The 19,654-nt window shown below is 37.3% G+C and overlaps 1 protein-coding gene across 4 annotated transcripts in view; it reads left to right on the plus strand.

Moving 5' to 3' along the window:
* The window catches only part of FRYL (FRY like transcription coactivator), a 163,598-nt gene that overhangs the window by 1,906 nt on the left and 142,038 nt on the right, over positions 1 to 19,654 (plus strand). For 3 of the 4 annotated variants that reach the window (XM_054633078.2, XM_077177555.1, XM_077177556.1), the window contains exon 2: positions 11,799 to 11,991. The exons of the other annotated variant lie outside the window; for it this stretch is intronic. The gene's annotated coding sequence lies outside the window, so the exon portion shown is untranslated. The remainder of the gene's footprint in view (positions 1 to 11,798; positions 11,992 to 19,654) is intronic. 4 annotated transcript variants of the gene reach the window in all.

A 19,654-nucleotide genomic window follows, 5' to 3' on the forward strand; every position in this document is an offset into this window, starting at 1 on the left:
GATGAGAACAACATTTTCAGTATCAAAAGCTTCCTTTATCTGTGGTTTGTAGAGGTCCTTAGTGGTACTTGATGGTGGTTGTTTCCCGTAGGCAACCAACTTCCCTGCGCAAATTGCTGCTGTGAATGACTCCTTATTTATATTCCAAAACTGATTTGGGTAAAGTCTGTGCTGACTTCTCTGGAAGTGGTTTCCTTGGAGCAGAGTGGTGGTATGTTGCTTTGGGATGTTGTAGAACATTGTTGCTGAGCTTCATTTCAAAAGAAAAGTTGTTTAATTCTTCTGTGAGGTTAGTTAAGGTAAAGTTGGAAAATTCAACTAATTCTATTTCTGTTTGACTGGCCTAAGTGAACCAAAGCATGGTGATAGCTGGTTTTCATGTAATAGCATAATACTTTTAAGAAGGGAAGTTTTAGGTTGTAGAGGCTAAGGCAAAAAGTAGAACTGTTAATTTTTCATGTTACTGTATTAATGCTTTGCAGAGTCATCCTCCTAGCTCAAGAGTGGTCCTCATATGTTTATTTCACTGTGAATACTTGTCTTTCTAATTGGGGGTGATAAAATTAATTAGTATGCTGAAAGTTTTTGCTAATACAGTTGAGATCATGCTGTCTGTATTTGCTTTTTCTAAGAACTTAAGAAGATTATAATTCCCTTCAGTGGCTATGCATCAAGGAAAACAACTTGGAAAACGGTGTGTTCTGCATCAGGCAGGAGTTGCCTATTTTATATCTAGCCTTGTATTTAAGGGGGTTTTGTTTTCATTGTCTTGCCAGGTGAAGACTACTTCGTTATTGCATAAAGGACCAAAGGACAAGTTCAGATTTTTTGTCTGAGCTCCTTAAGACATGTGAAGGCAAACTTTTCGCTTCAGTGGACTTGCATAATGCAGAACATGGGTGCATAATGTGCTCCTTCTAGCTTAGAGTGCTGTGAGTTTTTAGCAATTTTGCCTACATTTAAGCCTTAGTTTGAAAGAAACTATAGGTATTGTGCACGTAATGTCAGAGGAAGGACCTACATGCACGTGTGGGCTGTGTGAGTTACTGTGAGAAAAATGAGGAAAATATTTCAGGGTTTGTGACCCTGTACCTGTGGTTACTGGCCTGCCTTACCAGTAGAAAATGTGATGTAGCTTTTCCTCAGTGAGGGGGGCAGCTGGCCTAGCACACGGCCTGGCTGTGGTTTGCTGCTTTCTGCAGCTTCTGCGTGCTCGCACCCAAACAACTTTCAGCCTTTACAACTCTTGTATCTGTAATAATCCTCCCAGGAATCACAGTGGGCTGGAAAAGTGTTGCAATGTTAGAAGGTTTCAGAATTCAGCATTATTCTTGTCTGGTCTTGCTCTAAATCCTGATGAACTCCAGTAATAGATGCTAGCCAGACTGACTCAGCTAGGGCTGCTTCTGCCTTCCTATATTCAACTAAAAGAGAAGTTCTTTCTGCTATTTAGCTTGCTTATCCTCAGTCCTCAACAGTTAATTGTCTGAGTATCTGTGTACTGCCATATAGCTCTGTCTCTTCTAAGATTTCTGTTGTCCTCCCTTTCCTTCCTTCCCCTCCCCCAAATCTATTATAATCCTAATTCCCTCTGACATGAGCACCTCCCAGGAAGAATGACTGAATACAGTCTCAAACAGCAAGTGTCCAATACCATCACTGGAAGATCTCGAAAAGGAAAAAAAAAATCCCCTTGAGCTAGTTGAACAGCAGTGTTTGCTCTGGACATGGCTTCAGTTTTGAGGGATTTTTGTATTTATCCCTAGTTTTTCCTAATGATTTATGTTTGCATGCAAAAATAGAAGAGGAACAAGTATTAAAAACAAAACCAAACCTCTTTGAGTTTGAGGTTCTCTGAAATGTCTGTGTATTTGATCTGGTGCAAGGACCTGGTGTCCTCCTGCCATTGCTGTAAGCTTTGGGGTTTTATTGGTTTGTTCTTTACGTGGGTATTCTTGTCCTTGTCACCAGAAGCAGCATGAATTGTTTTTTGTGGTTAGTGACAATAGTCAAAGCTGAGCTGTATGGAATTTGCACAGACCTTGTTACAGAAGGACCTTTCTTCCATCATTCCAGCTGCTGCTTTGGCAGCTGGTCCATACAGGTGTAAGAGAGCTTTCTTTTCAAGAGCTGGGGCTGGCCTAGCCTGAAATAGCTACAGACAAGAGTGTCTAGCAGTAGGCTTGGGACTATTGACATGCCACTTGTGTGGTGCAGGTGGTCCCTTTGGAATTAGTGTGGTGACCTATTTTCTTCTTATTCCCTGTATTCCAAAAAATGGGAGGACTCCTGGCTTGGACCTTTTTCTCCCCTCTCTTCTTAGATTTTTTTCAAGTAAAGTTACATGTTACATAAGATGGTCATGATAATAAAACAAGCTTTGTGTGTTTTGTCAGTTAACTATTGGAAGGCTGCTTCAAAACCAAGTAACTGGTACTTGGGGAATATTTGCAATTGTATGTTAAAGCAGTTTGTCAATGGCAGTTGCCAACATTATTTTTCATCTTAGGTGGCAATTTTTTTCTTTTTAATGTTTGTTTTCCCTTATCTTGAGTGTTTCTAGAGAGCAATAGCATAATTTTGCTAAACCAGATAAACTAGACTCTCTCTTGTTCAGGTGAGATTTCATGTTCACCTTATCATACTAAAATGCTGTAATTGCCTTCTTGATGTATTAATTAGTCTTTTTAACATGCATTGGCCAGACTTCTATAAGGTGTTCCAGGGAAAGTTCCAATGGGACTTTATAAAGGTTCTTGAATACTCTGTGTGTATCTTGCTGGTAAACCTTAAGGATCCTGTTTTCTTTCCACAGTCCTCTCAAGGTTTCTCTCTGTCTTCATAAACTGCAGCTTATTAAAAAAAATATTACTGCTCAAGTATGTTACATTAAGGGAGGAAGAGAATCTGTAGGTTAAATGCAGCTTTAGTGAGTATCATTTTTGCCAACAGTCCTTGGGGCTACTATAGTTTGGGCCCCAGTGGGCATGGTGTTAGTCATACTTGTGCAGAGAGTGTTCAAGGAGCTCAAAGATGCCCCAGCAGAGTGTTAGTAAGCAAGGGAGAGGAGCACAAAATAAAATGGTGCGTGCTAAAAAGATCCTTGGGTTATGGCAAGATCTGCCTTGCCATATGCAATCCCATTTGCTTAGCCTCTCACAGACTTCCTGCTGTTGAACTTTTACTGCTGTCTTTTTGTAGTAGTCTCAAGGACAATAATTGTGTAGGTTTTACCAGCCCTATGCAGTTAAGTTTGTTTGTTTAGAGTAACTGAATATAATGTTGGATATGTTTATAAAATAAGAGCTGGAGAGAGCATAAAAACTACAAATAGAGATAGTTTTGTTGTACTTGATCCTGAAGATAAGGCTCTACTAATTCAATGTGGGAGACTATTAAGAGATTAAATTTTTTTAAAAGTGAAGGAATATCTATAACATGAGGCTTGGGAATGGTCTGATAAAATGAGACCTCAGGAATTTGCATTTGAAGTTGTTATTGTGAAGAGTGACTTTCTCTGTTGGTGTTGTCCAGTTTTGCAAAATAAAGAAGCATCTTCTTTTGTAAGTGCCATGTCCTAAAGAGGACTTGGAACTAAGAGTAGGCCTGGACAAGGCTGATTCTCTTTAAAGGCATTAACATGGGAAATAGCTGAAGTGTTCCTAGTAATTTTTATCTGTCTTTCATGAGAATAGTCCTTATCAACACCACTTCTGCTCTTGTGCTAAATCAGAAAGAACTGCTGGGGTTGTGCTCGTGGCAGCTGGACATATTGACGTTGACAGAATTTTCATGATTTTTAATTGAACTAATCTAATCTGCCAGTAATGCTGATTATGTTAAAAAATTGCTATAAGCAAAAATACTAAGCTTTCTACCTCTGTAGACATCATCCAAAACCAATGGCATCCAAAAAGCTGAAGAACTACTGCCCTGTGCACTGTGACTGCTGACTGGCCTGATTCTTCTCTGGGACAGGGTGATGAGAGTCACTGGTCCCATGACAGGTGTTGGTGTGACTCGGGGGGCTCCTGGATACCCCACATCAGCCCATAAAGAGAAAGGAGTTGCAAATGAGTGCTCTTATTCTTTGCAGGAGTAACAGTACATGTAGGTTTCCCTGACATCTTCACTAGGATATGGCAAACCTGGTACTCTGTTTCTTGACACCGAAATCATGGAGATCTTGCCCCATTCCCTCTGTTTCTTCAGCTGTGAGCCTACCACTGCCACCTTGTTTGAAATTACTTTGGTGGTAGGTGTTGCATATAAAATTGGGGACCAGAGCTGTCTTTTCAGATGGAGTTGATACATGTGTTTGTGTGTATATTTATATGTATTTACAGGCATCTACCTGCAGAATTGATAGGTGAATAGCTGGGGAGGGTGAGAGTGGTGGATAGTAAGTGTGGGAACAGCAAGCTGGGTAAACAGAAGTACAAAAGAAATAGAACAAGCTTTTGGTGCAGGAAACAGAGAGATTTTACCTACACATTCCTTTAACACTTCAGTATAATTTTGGGCCTTTGCTGTAGTAGGGGAAAAATGAACCTTATTTCAAAGCGTTTATGAACACTTCTTTTCCTATAAGTCATGAGCAGGCTATGATATTATAGTCTAATTCAAAACCTGTAAATAAACCATCAGGTACAGATTGTACTTGTATTTTCATGGTGCTGAGATAAATTGTGTGCAACTGATTTGATCCAGTTGGAAACCCAACCTTGTATCTCCTGGGAGAATATCTAAAGAAGGTATTGCATCATATGGCATTCTGTGTTATGCAGAATAGTGTGAGTTGTTGTTCTCTTGTCTTGCCTTTTTAAATTAAGAATAAATAGTTCCATTTTCAAGTATGTCCTAGTCTTCCTAATTTGAAAGTAGCTTTTGTTGCATGTTCCCATCAAACTATATCTAGTATATAAAACTCTTACATAAAACTTAGGTAGTTTAAGGGCATAAAATCTTTGTGACTGTAGCTCAGTGATACAAATATTCCAAGTTTAAGTACTGACATATGTTAGGGACACAAGACATTCTGAATTTTGCAGGTGGCTGTTTGAAAACTATGATGTGATTATTATGGGAAGACTAGAATGTAGAGAGAGAGAAATCATTAGGGCTTTCTTAACGTTTTGTGCCTAGAAACAAGAAGGATAATTCAGCTACTTTAATGTTTGTTATTGTTATGCTGGAGAATGCAGACTGGCCTCATTTGAGCATTTTTTTTAAAGTAAAAAAGCAAGTTCATATCTCACCCTGTGTAAATATAGACTCTATGAACTCTACAGTTTAAGAAAAAAGAATAGGTTGAATGGTCTACAGGTACAACAAAGTCCCCATTCTGGTCATTGCAGTTCAAAAGCAGTTAGCACAACTGCTTTTTATGCAGTATTTGTATTCTATTTCCAGAGGCCAGAGATAATTGCACTAGGTTGGGATATATCAATTGGAATGTTTTTCTGCAACGGCTTGAGTAGCTAAGAAATCTGCTAACTGATGTTATACTTGCTGTATTATACATTATTGATGTTCTACTTCAGTGTTGTCTGGTCAGCATATTGGAAGAGCTACTGGTTCTATATATAGTGTTATATATAGGACCTTAGTTTAAGCTCTGTTGAGGATGCTTTGAGGGGAGGAAGTGGGGAAGGCAGCTGCCTGCTTTGTTTGAAGGAATAAAGTGGTGAGGTGTTTTTTGGTGTGGGTAGAGCAGTGGAGAGTTGTTATTTATTTATTTAATTCATCTAGACCTTGGTACTGAATGTGCATAAAGTTCATGGTGGTTCCTCCTAATGCTATGTCATAACTAACAAAAATTGCCACATTTTTCTTTGTATAGATACAGTAACAGAAGTGGTCAGTGTTTTATAGTTTTTGGAACTTTAAAAAAAAGAGAATGTATTTTGAGCCTTAATAGTCTGTTAAGGGAAGAAATGTTCTACATAAGATGTTATTTTTTTTATCATTCCTTAATTTCAAGTGCTTGAACCCTGCTAGATGGTGAGCTCCAAAAGCCAATTGAATAAAAAGGGATTGTTGTCTTTGGTTTGAGATGCTTTCAAAAATAGGAAATTGCCAAAAGCAGTTTGAAGGTGTGATGTAAGGTCCTGTTCTTTGGATCTAATTTATTTAGTTTCAGGCTCATTTTTAGTTTAGCTGTGCTTGCAATTTATTTTGTAAAAAGGGAAAAAAGGAGTTTGGTTTCTAAAGCCATTTAGCATTTTTTTGCATTTCTCAGTTGTCGCTTTAGTGGTGGTGCGGAGGTCAGAGTTTTAAGCTTCTGGCCTACACTGCACACTCATTGAAGTTCTCACTTTTCCTGTGGCTGAAACTTTGTTAATAGAGATGATGGTGAGCAGTGGTGTTCAGATGAATGCAAACACTCCAGACACACCGTTGTGCTTTACTGTTGAGGGCAGCAGTGCATCTGAGGAGAGCATGATGGTTGTTGCTCTTGGTGAGAGTCTGCTGTTTTCCCTTCCAAGCACACATAAAATAAGAAGGCACAGATGATGATAAATTCTAGGGGACATAAGATTAGGCAAGCTGGGGTCTTACCCATTTCTTCTCTTGGAAATACTATACAAACTTAGTTTTAGCTGTTCTCCTGGTGGAAGCAACATTTCTTTAAGTTAGTCAGAACATCTGAATTGCTTACAACCTCTCGTGCTAAGAGGAAATAACTGTAATTTCTTGGTCCTCTGCAGATCACTTGCAGATTGAACACTTGCAGAGAAAGTATTTCTCTGCTGCAGTTTCTTGCAAAGCAGCAGAGAAATACTTTCTCTCAGATTGCTAGTCCAAATTAATGGTGTAATAGAAGATAGTTAAGGTCACTTTTTGGGGGACCCAAAATATTTGGTTCTGTACTACAGCTGAGGAAACACTCCTCTAAATCAACAATCAGAAAATAGCAGGGGTAAAGAGCAATCAGAGGGCATACAGCTCGGAAAGGTGTAACTGCATCACTGCTTTCTGAAGGCAGTGGGTTCCTTGTCTTGTGGCACTAGTAAAGGCGCAGTTTTTCTAAAGAGAATAATCTGAGAAAGTGAAAAGGTCTTAGGCCTAGATGGAAATATCCATTCTGCTGTGGTAAAAACATGGTCTGAGTTTTGGCATACTCCTAATACTTTGAAATGAGACTCCAAAAGAGAAAAAAGTTATGGTAAAGAGTCAAAGAACAGGCAGCGTTTGTGGCCCTGGCCCAGTGGAGATTTGGGATTCACTTACTTAGTCCCCTTTTCATGCTAACTAAGGAAAAGAGAATTCAAATAACCCATTTTAAGTTTCAGTTATCATGGTCAAATTATTACACATTTAGTACCAAGCCCTCAAATTTATCTTGCAAATCCTTCTTCACTACAAACAGGAGCATTTTCAATTGAACTTTATCTGTTTGTAAATGGAGAGCTATTTGTAATTCTTGGAAGAAGAAAGTGTTGAACCGTAAAACATGTGTAGTTCTCAGGTGGTTGGCTATATTCCAAAGATTTGTTATGACTGAGATAGGCAGTTTTTTCTTCTTGTCCCACGAATCCTTTTAGGTGATCTCGATATGTCTTATGAGTGTTATCTCATTTCCATATCAGTTATGTAAAAGCTGAACCTACATTAATTTCGTACCACTATACATCTTCCAGTTGCAATATTTGTATTCAATGAAGTTCTCCCTGCCCAAGCCCCTGAAGGCTTGGTTTTTGCATTAGTGACCCTGTGTCTCTCCTGTTTACGACTTTTGTGGTTCCTCACTCAACTGATTAATTGATCCTCAGTTAATTGTTCAGCAGCCACCCAGCCTCACTGGTTGTGTGGATTGTGGAGTGGAAAAAAGCTTTTTTTTCAGTAAGGAGATGGTCAGTGAAATTGGGAGAATATTGCATGACTACTGTGTTCTTGACAGCATTTACTAACACTCAGTTCATCAAGTACCATTTTTAGTTTGTGGTGTTGATTATTGTTATACACTGTTAATATACTTAAAACTTTTACAGGAAGCAAAAGAACGAAGTTGTTACTAAAATCTTCTGTTGATACACAGTGTGCTGAGCATCAGTAAGGAAATGGAGTAGATTTGAATAAAAGGAGCCTGGGAAACTTCATTCTCCCTTTTTATTCTTATGACATCCAGTTTTATGAAGTAATTAGCTTAAAAGTGGCTTCTGTAATATTCAGGTGCTCTTCAGCTCCTCTTTTTGCTATTTCTGATGTCAGTCACCAGTATCGCTTACTTGGGAGGACAGCAAGCCATAAGCTCAGTATAGTCTAGTAGTGCATGCTGTTGCTGAGGAAAAGATTGGGAGAACAAGGGAACTGGTCAGCCACTGGAAATCTTCCAGGCTTCTGGTATCATTTTCCCATGCTGTAGTTGGAAAAAATGCCTAATTGGTCTGTAACAGGGAAGTCTTGTATAAAGTCAATATGTTGTATAATAAATCTAGTTTATAGTTAACATTGTTAACTATAGTTAACATTTATATTTAACAATGTTGTTTTCTTGTTTTCATACCTCCTGTAGGAGGGGTGGTGTTAGCTGACAAGAGGACCAGAGCTCACCAGGGGTGGTGTGTTATCTCAGGAGTGCTTGTGACAATATGTTATAGGTTACTTAGTTCTAGAAAAAGCTGAAGTTATGGGTAAGCCACAGGTTTGGGGTACCATAGTGCCATTGTGTAAATGTTTGCCCCTAAACTTCAAGCTTGTTGTTGTAATTTTTCAAATGATGCCATAAAAACTGATACAGTTCCTTTCTGCCTTTATTCTACCTGTGTAAAAGCCAACAGTGTATTGAAGCCTGGTTAGGGTTTGTAGTGTGGAAACACCACTTCTAGCAGATGGGCTAAAACTATTACTATCTCATTTTGTCTTTTGAAATATCATCTTAATAAATTTTTTGGGCCAGTAATTGTGAAGAAGGCTCTAATATAGTGTGTTGTGTGTATCTTCTTAAATGAAGTTGCTGATACTTGCATCTCCAGCAACATTAGTATTAATCCCCATCCTTGAAGTTTTTGGAAGTGATCTGCTCTACCCCCTCTCCTATGCTTAGCAACGTGTGCTGAATTGGAGCATGTTAATTGCTGCTCAGAAGTTAAAGCTGAGTTCTGTCTTGCACAGTAGCCAGCATTATAGCTGCTACTCTGTGAATATAATACAACAGCTTGAAAATAATGCTCTGTGAACACCTTTCCTTCCAAAAATAGAGTTTATGTAATTAGAAGTTACATGTGCTGTTACTTGATCAGATTTGAAGTTGGCAGAATTTTTATTTGTGTTTTCCAATTCAGGTTGTTAGAGGAGTTCTGAATTCTTTTAGATATGAAAACTTGGAGGTAGCATCAGTTTTCTTTGTACTATTTTATGAACCTTATGATAGCAAACCTCCTGTATTTTCAACTTTGTTATGTTTCTTTTTTTCATGTTCTGCTTCTTAACTTTTCATAAATCTTCCGTAGGGGTGAACCCCAAACACTGAAACTACACCTGTGTGATACCTTTGACTTCAAATCTGATAAATAAAGTTATATTTTAACTTGTCAGCTGCCATTAGGAAATGAAGCCAAATGAACCAGCAATATGCTGTAGCTACTGTAAGCTTCCCTGGCATCTGTTGGAGACTTTTGACCTTTTTGCTACCTTTACTGATACTTTATTTTTCCTGTAGTCTGAGTTAATCTGATCAGATTGATTCTGTAGAATACCTCAGGTTGTATTCAAATCCAGCTGTAGTTGTTCTTGAAGTTCGGGGCAGCAGCTACAATATGAAATTCATTATTGCTTAGTGTGCACAAAAAAACTTGAGTACATTGCATGGGTTTTCATGGGCTTCCCAGCCTCTGGCCTCTTTCCAAACAGTCAGCTAGCTGAACTGACAGTGCCTTCCTAAAGCTTGCACAGTCGAGTCAGTTTTCAGCTTAACTTTATTTCCTTCCTTAAGCAGCTGGGCTGTTGGGTGGTGGTGTGGTGGGAGGGGGAGATAGAAATACATACAAATCTTCCTTCTTTACCACACCAGATTCAATGTGTTTGCTCTGAAGGCAGCAAGCAGGGAAGCCTCTAATGAGAATGGATTATGTACCTGTGAATGTGTGTTTTGCTTGAGGTGGTGAGCTAAAATGTCAGCATATGCCAGGGTGGTTTCTGTCTGGGTATTCTGTCAATTTTGGGGAGGGTAATAATGCATGGGTTTGATTGTGTTCAAGTGCTGTTCCCAGTGATTGTATTAGGGGAGGAGTTAAAGGACACCTGACCCACTCTCTTTCAAACTGGGGCAAATGGAAGGTCATGAACTGAAAAAAATTTTTTTCAGTCATGAACTGAAAAAAATTATTGCTTACTTTTAATAAAAAAAAGAGGAGCAAAAAAGGAAATTGTTCAGTTTATTGATGTAGGTAGGATGAAAGGTGATTGTTTTCTGCACAGCAGAAATATATGCTAACTTATCCTAAGTGTCTGAAGAGGAAAAAGTGATGTGTATTTGATGCACTGCACTGTCAAATGCGCAGACTATGGAAAACAGTTGACATTTTTATTAAAGTGTTGCAAAATTTGACAGGTAAAATTCACAGTCAGAATTTTGTCTGTCTTTAAATGCTTCCCTTTGTACCTGGTCAAGTCTTTGAAACACTTGACTTCCTTTTCCAAGGGATTATGTAATGCATTCCCAATTTATATATAAACCTCAGGTTGCCTCCTATTTGCAAAAGTTTATCTAATTTTCTTGCTTGTCTCGCAGTCCCACTTTTAAGCTCTCTTACATGTTAAAATCTTCAGGATGTGGCTTTTTACTTTTAGATTGCACTTATATGGGTCTCTCTTTTGTATTTTTGGAAACACTAATTAAGAAGTGGAACAAATTGTACATAAAAGAATTGATGATGATTGAATAGTTCACACATACTTAAAGGAAACTACTACATTTGTGCTGCATCAGAGCACTGAAAATCGTGTTGGATGTACAGGGTTTTTTTCAATTTTTTTGAAGCTTCAAATTTTCAAGCTATGGAATTTTAAAATTCCTGGAATTTTTCAAGCTACGAATTTTAAAAAGAAGAAAAAGAAACTTCCCCATATAAACTAGATGTTCCGGAGTGGTGGACTGCTGCTGCATGATGAGACTTGAGTTGTTAAAAGCAGTTGAAAGTGCTTGATCTGCCTTCAGGGTAAATTTAAAAATACTAAAGTGCTTTCTTTTACTGTCGTTTGGCACTATAGAAGAACAAAAAGAAACTGCTGCCTAGGCAAGTTGTGGCAAGTATGTCAGCTGCATACAAACTTCTATTGTGAAGGAATCTGCAGAAGTTCTCAAGGCTTTGTTAGGAAGACCCAGCTCTGAAGTATTTTGTTTCTTTTTCTGACCACATCCTCCTGCTAACTGAGCAGATGAAAAAAAAAACCCCAAAAATCAGAAAAGAAATTAATAAAAGGACTAATATGAAAAAATTGATTCAGAATTACTTGCATTTTAGAATGGTTAGATATGATTAATAAAAATATGATTGTAACTAAAGTGCAATTAAAACCTTTCATAAGGAATGGATGCATGCCGAATATGCTGAGTGTGGGAAACCAGATGTTATTTTGGTGTCAGTTTTAATTTTTCTCTTTCATGGGGAAAAAATCATTAAAAATAATTAGCTTCTGAGCAGAAGAGCAATTTTGAAGACAAATGTAACAAATAGATTTTTCTAGTTTTTGACTTTTAAATGATAAATTTAGAATTCTAAAGCATTGGGAAATTGTTGGCATCTCTATTAAATGTCTAAGGTTTGATTTTTTTTTTCTCATTTCTTTTTCAGAGTTCTGTATTTCATTTGTCTGTACTGTGTTTGGAGATCTTTCTCCAATTTTTGGCTACGTACCAGCCGACTCAAAGCTGTTTACATCTTTGTCTACTCTTACATCTCGAAGCACAACGTTGGGGAAAATGTCTTGATGGATCCAACCTAAGTGTGATAGCTCTCGTCAGTGGTTAACAATGGCTTCTAAGTGGTAAGGTCTTTCTCTCAGTAGTAGTGTCATAAATAGGTTTTCATCTATCTCTTTCTGTTTTGCTTGTCTGTGTTGTACTGTGAGCACACCTTGAGCTGCTACTTCAGATATCAGTTGTCTGACTAGAAGTCTGTCTGTACTGTGTTAAGTCCAACGAGAACATTTGTTTTAATACAGTGTAATGACTGATCATGGCCAAAAGTGAATGTCTGAGGAAGAGGTCAGGAACAAGGCAAATAGCCTCCCTGTCATCTGTGTGGGGACTTCCGAAGCCAGATGTGGTTTCTGTGCATTTAGTAATTCTCAATTGTCTTGAATTGGTATTTCTTTTGTGTAATTTCTGTATGTTCAACAGGTCTCTCAAGTTTTCTTTCTCGATCGTCGGTGCAGGTGGGAGTTGGTGGGAGCGGAGCCCTCCTGGTGTGGGTGTGCGGGCGGGCGCCCGCGCGCTGCCCCCTGGTGGGTGCGGCCGGTACTGCAGCTCATTGGCAGGGGCAGTCATGGAATCGTGGAACGCCTTGGGCTGGAAGGGACCTCTAGTTCCTTAGTCAGAGTTCTCATTCCTGAGTCAGTGCCACGTACAGATGCTCGTTTCTTTGCTGCTTTGCATGTAAGGATTTTACCTTAGGATTTTCCAGTAGGAAATAGATAGGCATTGATACCAAGTACAGGGCAGCTATTGTCCCTAAAGCACTTCTGAGCTGAAATGAGTATGGATAGATCCAACCAACATCTAAACTGTCCTTTAAAAATAATATAACACACTGCTTTTCTATAGTCAAGTGGTAAAACTGATAGACCATGCTTTCTTGGGGCCTTTGAGAGCAGAGGGTACATTGATGTGACAGGACAAAAATATTGAAGTGCTGTTGTTGATATGCTATTTACTATGTGGACTTCTGTATTCAAGAACATTTTATTATTTATATATTCTATAGTATTTTGTAGAATCTAATAGGATATTTTGTTTTATTACTAACTGCCATTAATAATTAGGATATATATGTTATATAATATTTACTCATAGCTCTCACTTTCCTTTATTTTTTATTGTTCTATATATTCTGTGCAGAAGTATACAAAAAATAGAATTTGGGTGCATGATAAGATCTGCCTTTGAAACATCTCCAGTATATCATGTACCCGTGTTTGCTTCTGTTACTTTTTTAATTTCCAGTGATGTAACATGCTGACCTCCTTAACTGTCCTTTGTTAGAATTTTATACCATAATTATTTTTGTACTGAAGTATTCTTTCTCTCAAAGTATAATAAATTTGTTGCTGCAGGAGTTTACCTTATACACCATATCTTGCTATTGCTCAAGGATGGCAAGTACATCTTTGAACATTAGAGTGGGAACTCCAAATCAATCTTTTAAATGAAGCAGAACAATGGAGACAGAGGGTTTGAGAACATTACTATAATTTTTTACTGTAAGTTTTTCTTCTGTTCATGCTTATCCTGCTTGAGACAACTTTAGTTTTATCTAATTTTATGTATGTTTCTACATTTCTATATGTTTATATAGAAAATATACTCCCAATTACAAACTTCAAATGTTCAAGTTTGAATTGTGTAGTTTTTCTTTATTGGGAACAAGGCTGTCCAGTACTGATCTAGTTTTTGGAATACTTCTCAGTAATGATTGTGCTTTTTATATGTACTGTGAGATGTTTAAAAAACAATCAGGTTTTTAACAAATCAGGTTTAAAACAAATATTCTTAGTACTGGGTCCACAGCTTTTCTATCTATTGTCTTCTGCAATAAAAGCGTACTGTGTTTTGTACAGGCAATAAATGTTTGGGGTGTTTGGGCTTCTTTTTGTTTTTCACTTTGGAGAAGTGGTCTTTCAGGATCTATTTTCCTGTTGGAGAATGCAGAGAAAGTTTTATGCAAGTGCATTCCTTTAAAAATATGGGTGATAGGGAAAAATAATACAGATGGAAATACGTCCCAGTTGCCATTCTTCTTCGGTGTTGCTAATTTGCCTGTAGTCAGTTTCCTGATCCACCTTGTTGCTCAGGGCTTTGTCCAGTCAGGTCTTGAAAAGCTCACATGGCTTCTCTGCAAAATTGTCTGGAGCACCAGTGATGCTGAGAAACCTATTTCTGTAAAAGCAATTCCTGAACATATTCAAAATAAGAAATGTGCCTGTTAATACTTCACAAACATTTTTGCAAGTGTAAGAAATAAGTTTGGTAAATTTCTTTTCCAGCATAATTAATAGAGGATCATCATGAGGAGAAAAAATGTAGTGCTTTTTTAATGCATTTTATTTAAAAACAAATATTTCTTATTCTTCCTTTTATTTTTTCTTCTCCTTAAATAATCATTTAGGATTAAAGGAGTACTTACTACTCACTTGATACTCTGCTCAGCAGTTTCTTTAATTTGGTCAATATAAATTCTAAAATGGATATTGAAAAAATAAATAGGAAATTTAAGTTCTTTTTTCATCACAAAGTTTCTATTAAGATATAGCTCAGTGGGCCTCAGTGACTTTTAATAAGGCTTTTTGTGGGCTTTCCCCCTTGCCTCCTGCTTCATTTGGACATTTGTTCTCACTCTGATGCCTGACTAGAGAGGCATGTTTTTGCTGAAGAGCTGAAGACCATACCTAATTGTAGTGACAAATGGCTTGCAGAATGCCTCACACTTGATGCCTTGTGTTGTTCAAATAATGTGGAACATCTGAGGCACATCTACCAAACAAACCCCAGAAGATGGAAATCTAATAGGAACACAGAAGAGCTGCTTAATCTGTGAAATGGGAAAGTGTCTGTCAGACTAGAGGGAAAAAAAAGTTCAACCTTACTTAGGACGTACTTTCCCTAGGATTCTGTGGACTTTGTGCTTTGTTTTTGTTTGTTTCGGTTTCCTTTTTAGGCAGCATTCAACATTCATAAATTTTTGTTTTCAACATTTTGTAAAGTTTGGGGTTTTTTTAAACTTATTTTCTGGCATAAAGAACAGCAATTTATCTTGATAATGAACAATAAATTTTAGTGTGATTGATTTTTTTTTTCTTTTGACCACATTTTAAAAAATATAATCTGCTTTTGTATTGAGGATAATATACAAGGCACTACTTTTAGGTGTCTTTTAACATCTAAAATGAAATACATTTTGCCTTCAAAGGGGCTAGACCTGTTGTGGATTTTTTTGGCAGTCTCATTATGCATCAGTAGAAATATTGTGGAGAAGAACTCTGTATGCTAGGTAATTTTGCTCTTGCTTAAAAATTGCACTATTACAGCCCTTTTTAATATGTATATATACACATATATACAGCTATTTGTATCCATATATATCTTCAACCCTCATTTTTAATGCTTTTTTTGGTCAGGCAGCTGTTATATATTGGTTGTGGAGATGCTGCTGTTCTCCATTTGCAGCCAGCAACTGTTTGCTTGAAAGCAATTCACTTGGAGGGGTGCTTAATTTACAAGTAACAATAACTTCTACCTTAAGGTGTAGGGTAACCGTACAAGTTACAGTAAAGACTCCATATTGCAGTTTAAATCTATGATATAAAATGGAATGGAAACCAGAAATCTTTAAGGAACTGGAAAATGCTTATTCCTTGGTTAGCAGCTGCTGAAAACACTGTATGTATTTAAACAAAACAGGTATGTCAAAGATAAGAAAAATGATTTTTTTTTTCAGAGATTTGGGTAAAGCACAAGTGATGTAGCTACTTCTGATACCTCCTAGGTAGCTGCAGAGCTTTCCTGTGGAAACTCTTGAGTTGCCCTCCCTTGTGCCCCTGCTCATCAGGGCTTTATACTTCTTGCCTCACTTGGCCCAGGGCAATTTCCATGTACAGTGCACCACTGGTCATTAAGCTCTTGTTTCTACTATGGTTAGTTCCTCCTCAGTAATGCTCTGGCTCAGAAATGCATAATGAAGTGCAGCAATCCTCACTTCTGATGCAGAACTGTTCTTCGATTTGAGGCACTCTGTAAAGAATATAAAGATTCAGTCTAAGACATACAGCAGAGTTAAAGAAGGAATAACAGGGTTGTGTGAGGAAAGGAGCCTTCTCCCTTTCAGGTGTACTTAGCTCCTATTCTTAATTGTAACCACATTTCATTGGCTCTTCTGAATGAGTGATGAAAGGTAATCCTAGCACGGACAAAATGAATGACAATTGTCACACCTCTTTAGCTTTTCCTTTAAGAGGAAGTAATTCCAGTTTGTGAAAATTTTTAGCAAAGAATCCTCCTGTGTTTCACTATTACAATTACTAGTCTTTTATTATTAAAAGTCACAAGTGAAGAAAGCACTCAGGTGTTCTTTAGTCTTTCTCTTCTCATCAGATGACTGGAGCATCACTTCTTTAAATAAAGGAATTCTTCCCTTCCTTGGTGATCATGTTCAACCAGGTCCTTAAGTTTTAGTTTCCTCTCTTTCCTCTTCAAAGGCAAGTGATTTTTTTCCTTCCTGCTTCTAACAGGAATAGGCTTAACCTCTCCTTTAGATAGGTTATACAGCAATTCTCCTCCATAATAAGGATACTTCCATAAATCTTTTACAGTACATGTAATCTTGTATGCGTTTCTTCTGGCATAAGAAATTAGAATAATCCTTTTAATCTGATGATATATGTGAGTAAAAAGTATGCCACCACTCTTAGTATGTCTGTTCCATAGATCCACCTTAAGGTGTGGTACTTGGTAGAACTACTGATACATGGAAGTGCCTTTTGAGCTTTGCTGTTGCCCCCAGGTGACTGTCAGAATGCCTGAGCAGCAGAACTGGTGTGTAGGAACAGTAACTTTGCCTTGATTGCTGTCTTTTAAGCAGAGTCTGTTAACTGTCCTTCTGAAGTTGCAAAGTCAGTGTGCTGTGTATTGCTTCTGGGTTTTTTTATTTTATTTTTTGGTGATCTTGTTTACCGCTCTTCAATTTTATAAGCTTTACTGTGACAATGTGGCTATATTTAGCAAACAAACCTGCATGGTTGTGCTTAAGTTGTTTTCTCTTGGATGGCTCAACAATTTTTTTGTTTAGTTCCTTCATCCTTGTGTGTTTGTTTACTTAGTGACTTTGATATACTGAGAATTAGTTATTCTAGCAGTGCATTTAGCGACCGTGTTTAGTTATTTACTAATCATCAAAAATTGTTTGGTTTCAAACTTAGGTTTTTTTTCTCCCCTTCTTCCTAGAAACATTTTTGAACTTTATTTTAGTACCTTAGTTGGACCCCTGTTTCATCTAAGTATGTTGTATTTTTCCAAACAGGAAATTAGATTTCATCTAACATCTAACACTGAAAGTTAGAATTTCCTCTCCTGTGCTCAAAGCCCTGAAACCAAAACCTCACCAAACCTAAACGATATCCATTCTCTTTCCTTTATATAAATTCTAAATGTGCAAATTCCCTGCCTCTTTTCTGGTTTTACGTTAAACATGAATGATGTTTTGTAAATGTCTATGTATTTAAAGCTACAATGCTGTGGTGCCCATAGGCCCATGTGGAATTCTACTGGGAGTATTCTCTGCAGTATCTGGTGTTTTGGTTCTTGCTATTGATTTTTTTCCTCCTCCTTAAGACAGGAATCCAGATGTTTCCATTCACAGTCCAGTCCATTTGCTGAGACAACACCAAAAGGAAACCTATTAAGTACTTGTTCTGATACATATGTTATATTCATACAATGTATATAGAGTTTCAGAGTTATGGTCTGTATAACAGAGTCTAAATTAGTAGAGACTTGAGCATGTCAGTCCACATGAATGGACAGGTGAATGCAGCCACCCAGGTAGGTTGAGTTTTCTTCCAAGTAGGTTGAATATGAGTTTCTACTTTCTATTTTGCCATGTAGATTAAACTTGCTGTGGCCATGTTTCAAGAACCCAGTTAATTTTGCAAGAGAAGAGCTAAAATAGATGGGATGGGTGTAAACCAAGACAGAAGCTGTATTTAATGTAGGCATTGAGAGCTTTTTCATTGCTATTGTAAACGGAGCTTATCATATGAACTCACTAAGCATGTTTGTTTTGTTTTTTCAAGTAATAGAAGCTATTGAGAAAAATCACAATGAAAAAAGGATAATGGTAGTTCCCCGAGGTCAATGTGTGCCTTGTATGAAATTTTAAGCAATGAACTACAATTAGGTTAGGCTTGGTAAGGGAAGCAAGATAATGTGCTGTATGCAGTTTTGGGATTGGAATGATGGTTATTTTGAACAGTGGAATATAGATTCCCATGCCGTTTGACTTTTATGCTTTCAACATGATTTTAAAAGTTGGCCATTCAAACATGAGGAAATTCTTCTACAGATATGTACTTTTATGTAGTGCTAGAGAAACTCTTTACAGAGATTGTGACAATGCTGTGAAAATCAACTAAATAGCCCAAATATTTGTTTAAGAAATACATGTTGACTCACTGTTCTTGAGTAATTCTGGAAATACACATGTGCTTGGTCTCTGGTTATTACTTACTGTCTCTTCTGGCTGCTCTATGTATTAACAATTGGCAACTCTTGTTTTTCTGTAAAGCACTTAAAAAACTTTTGGTAAATGTTTTCAGGTTTCAGTTCCTTAGAGGTCCAATTTTACAGCAATATTACCATTGTTGTTCTGGCAGTGAACCTTTGGTTTTAAAATGTTTCTTATTTTAATGTCCTTTATAAAGAGATATCAGCATCAAGATTGTCATCATTCACTTTGATTATTTTATAAGAAAAAAGGTCTGGCCACTTCTATTGTTATGGGATTGTGTAAGGATGTCTTCTCTTGCTGTTTCTACTTGCATGGAAATGGGTATGGTTCAGGTTATGCTGCATAGTTTGGAAGATCTTGTGCAATATATCAGTACTTGGAACAAGCAAGAGGTTAGCAACAGGAAGCCTGACTGAGGATTGTAGGAGCTGTGGGGTAGACAATACCTTGCTCTTCTCAGGAACTCCTAATGAGTTCAGGAAGGCATTGTATTCTTGCATGTGACCTCAAGATAAGAACAGTTATTTAATACATAAACGTAAGAATTTGGGAGTTTTTCTGTTCAACAGACTAATACAGTATTCAGTCAGTGAACATAACAGTTTTATGTTCAACTGCTGATGGATATATTTTGACAGATGTTTGTATTTTTTTTTCATTCTCATGCTAGACAATCAAAGCTAAACTCTGAAACCTCCCCCTCAAATCATTCCCGGAAATTTGCAACCTTCCAAAGAAAAAGCCCCACAACTTGCTCCAAAAGGATCTCCAGCCCCATTTAAAGCAAATAAATACAGCCTAAGTGACTGAAAGAAAAGTGAAACTTTACAAGAAACTGACTGTTGTTTGTTTCTTTCATTTCTCAGAAAATAGCTAGGTGTGTCTAAGTGATAACTGAAACTATTTACATTTTTACATTAAAAAAGCAGTAAACCAAAACTATAGAAAGGTTAAATGGCTTAATTTATAAGTATTTTGTATGCAAAATAATAGCTACAAGTTTGCACTGATATAGAGAGTGCATTGCAAAATTGTACATTGATTTGTCCCTGGTTGGGTTTTTTCTGTGAAATAACAGTTGAACAGAACCAAGGAAACCATTAATGCTAAGTAGCTTAGGAATTAATTGTAAAGTTAAGTGTAACTTATATGAAGGATGGCCTCTTAAATATATTTCTAAAGTTTGAAATAGACATGGCAAGTTGATTCCT

This window comes from Agelaius phoeniceus, chromosome 4 (genome assembly GCF_051311805.1).
Source record: "Agelaius phoeniceus isolate bAgePho1 chromosome 4, bAgePho1.hap1, whole genome shotgun sequence".
In the NCBI taxonomy this organism is placed as follows: Eukaryota; Metazoa; Chordata; class Aves; order Passeriformes; family Icteridae; genus Agelaius; species Agelaius phoeniceus.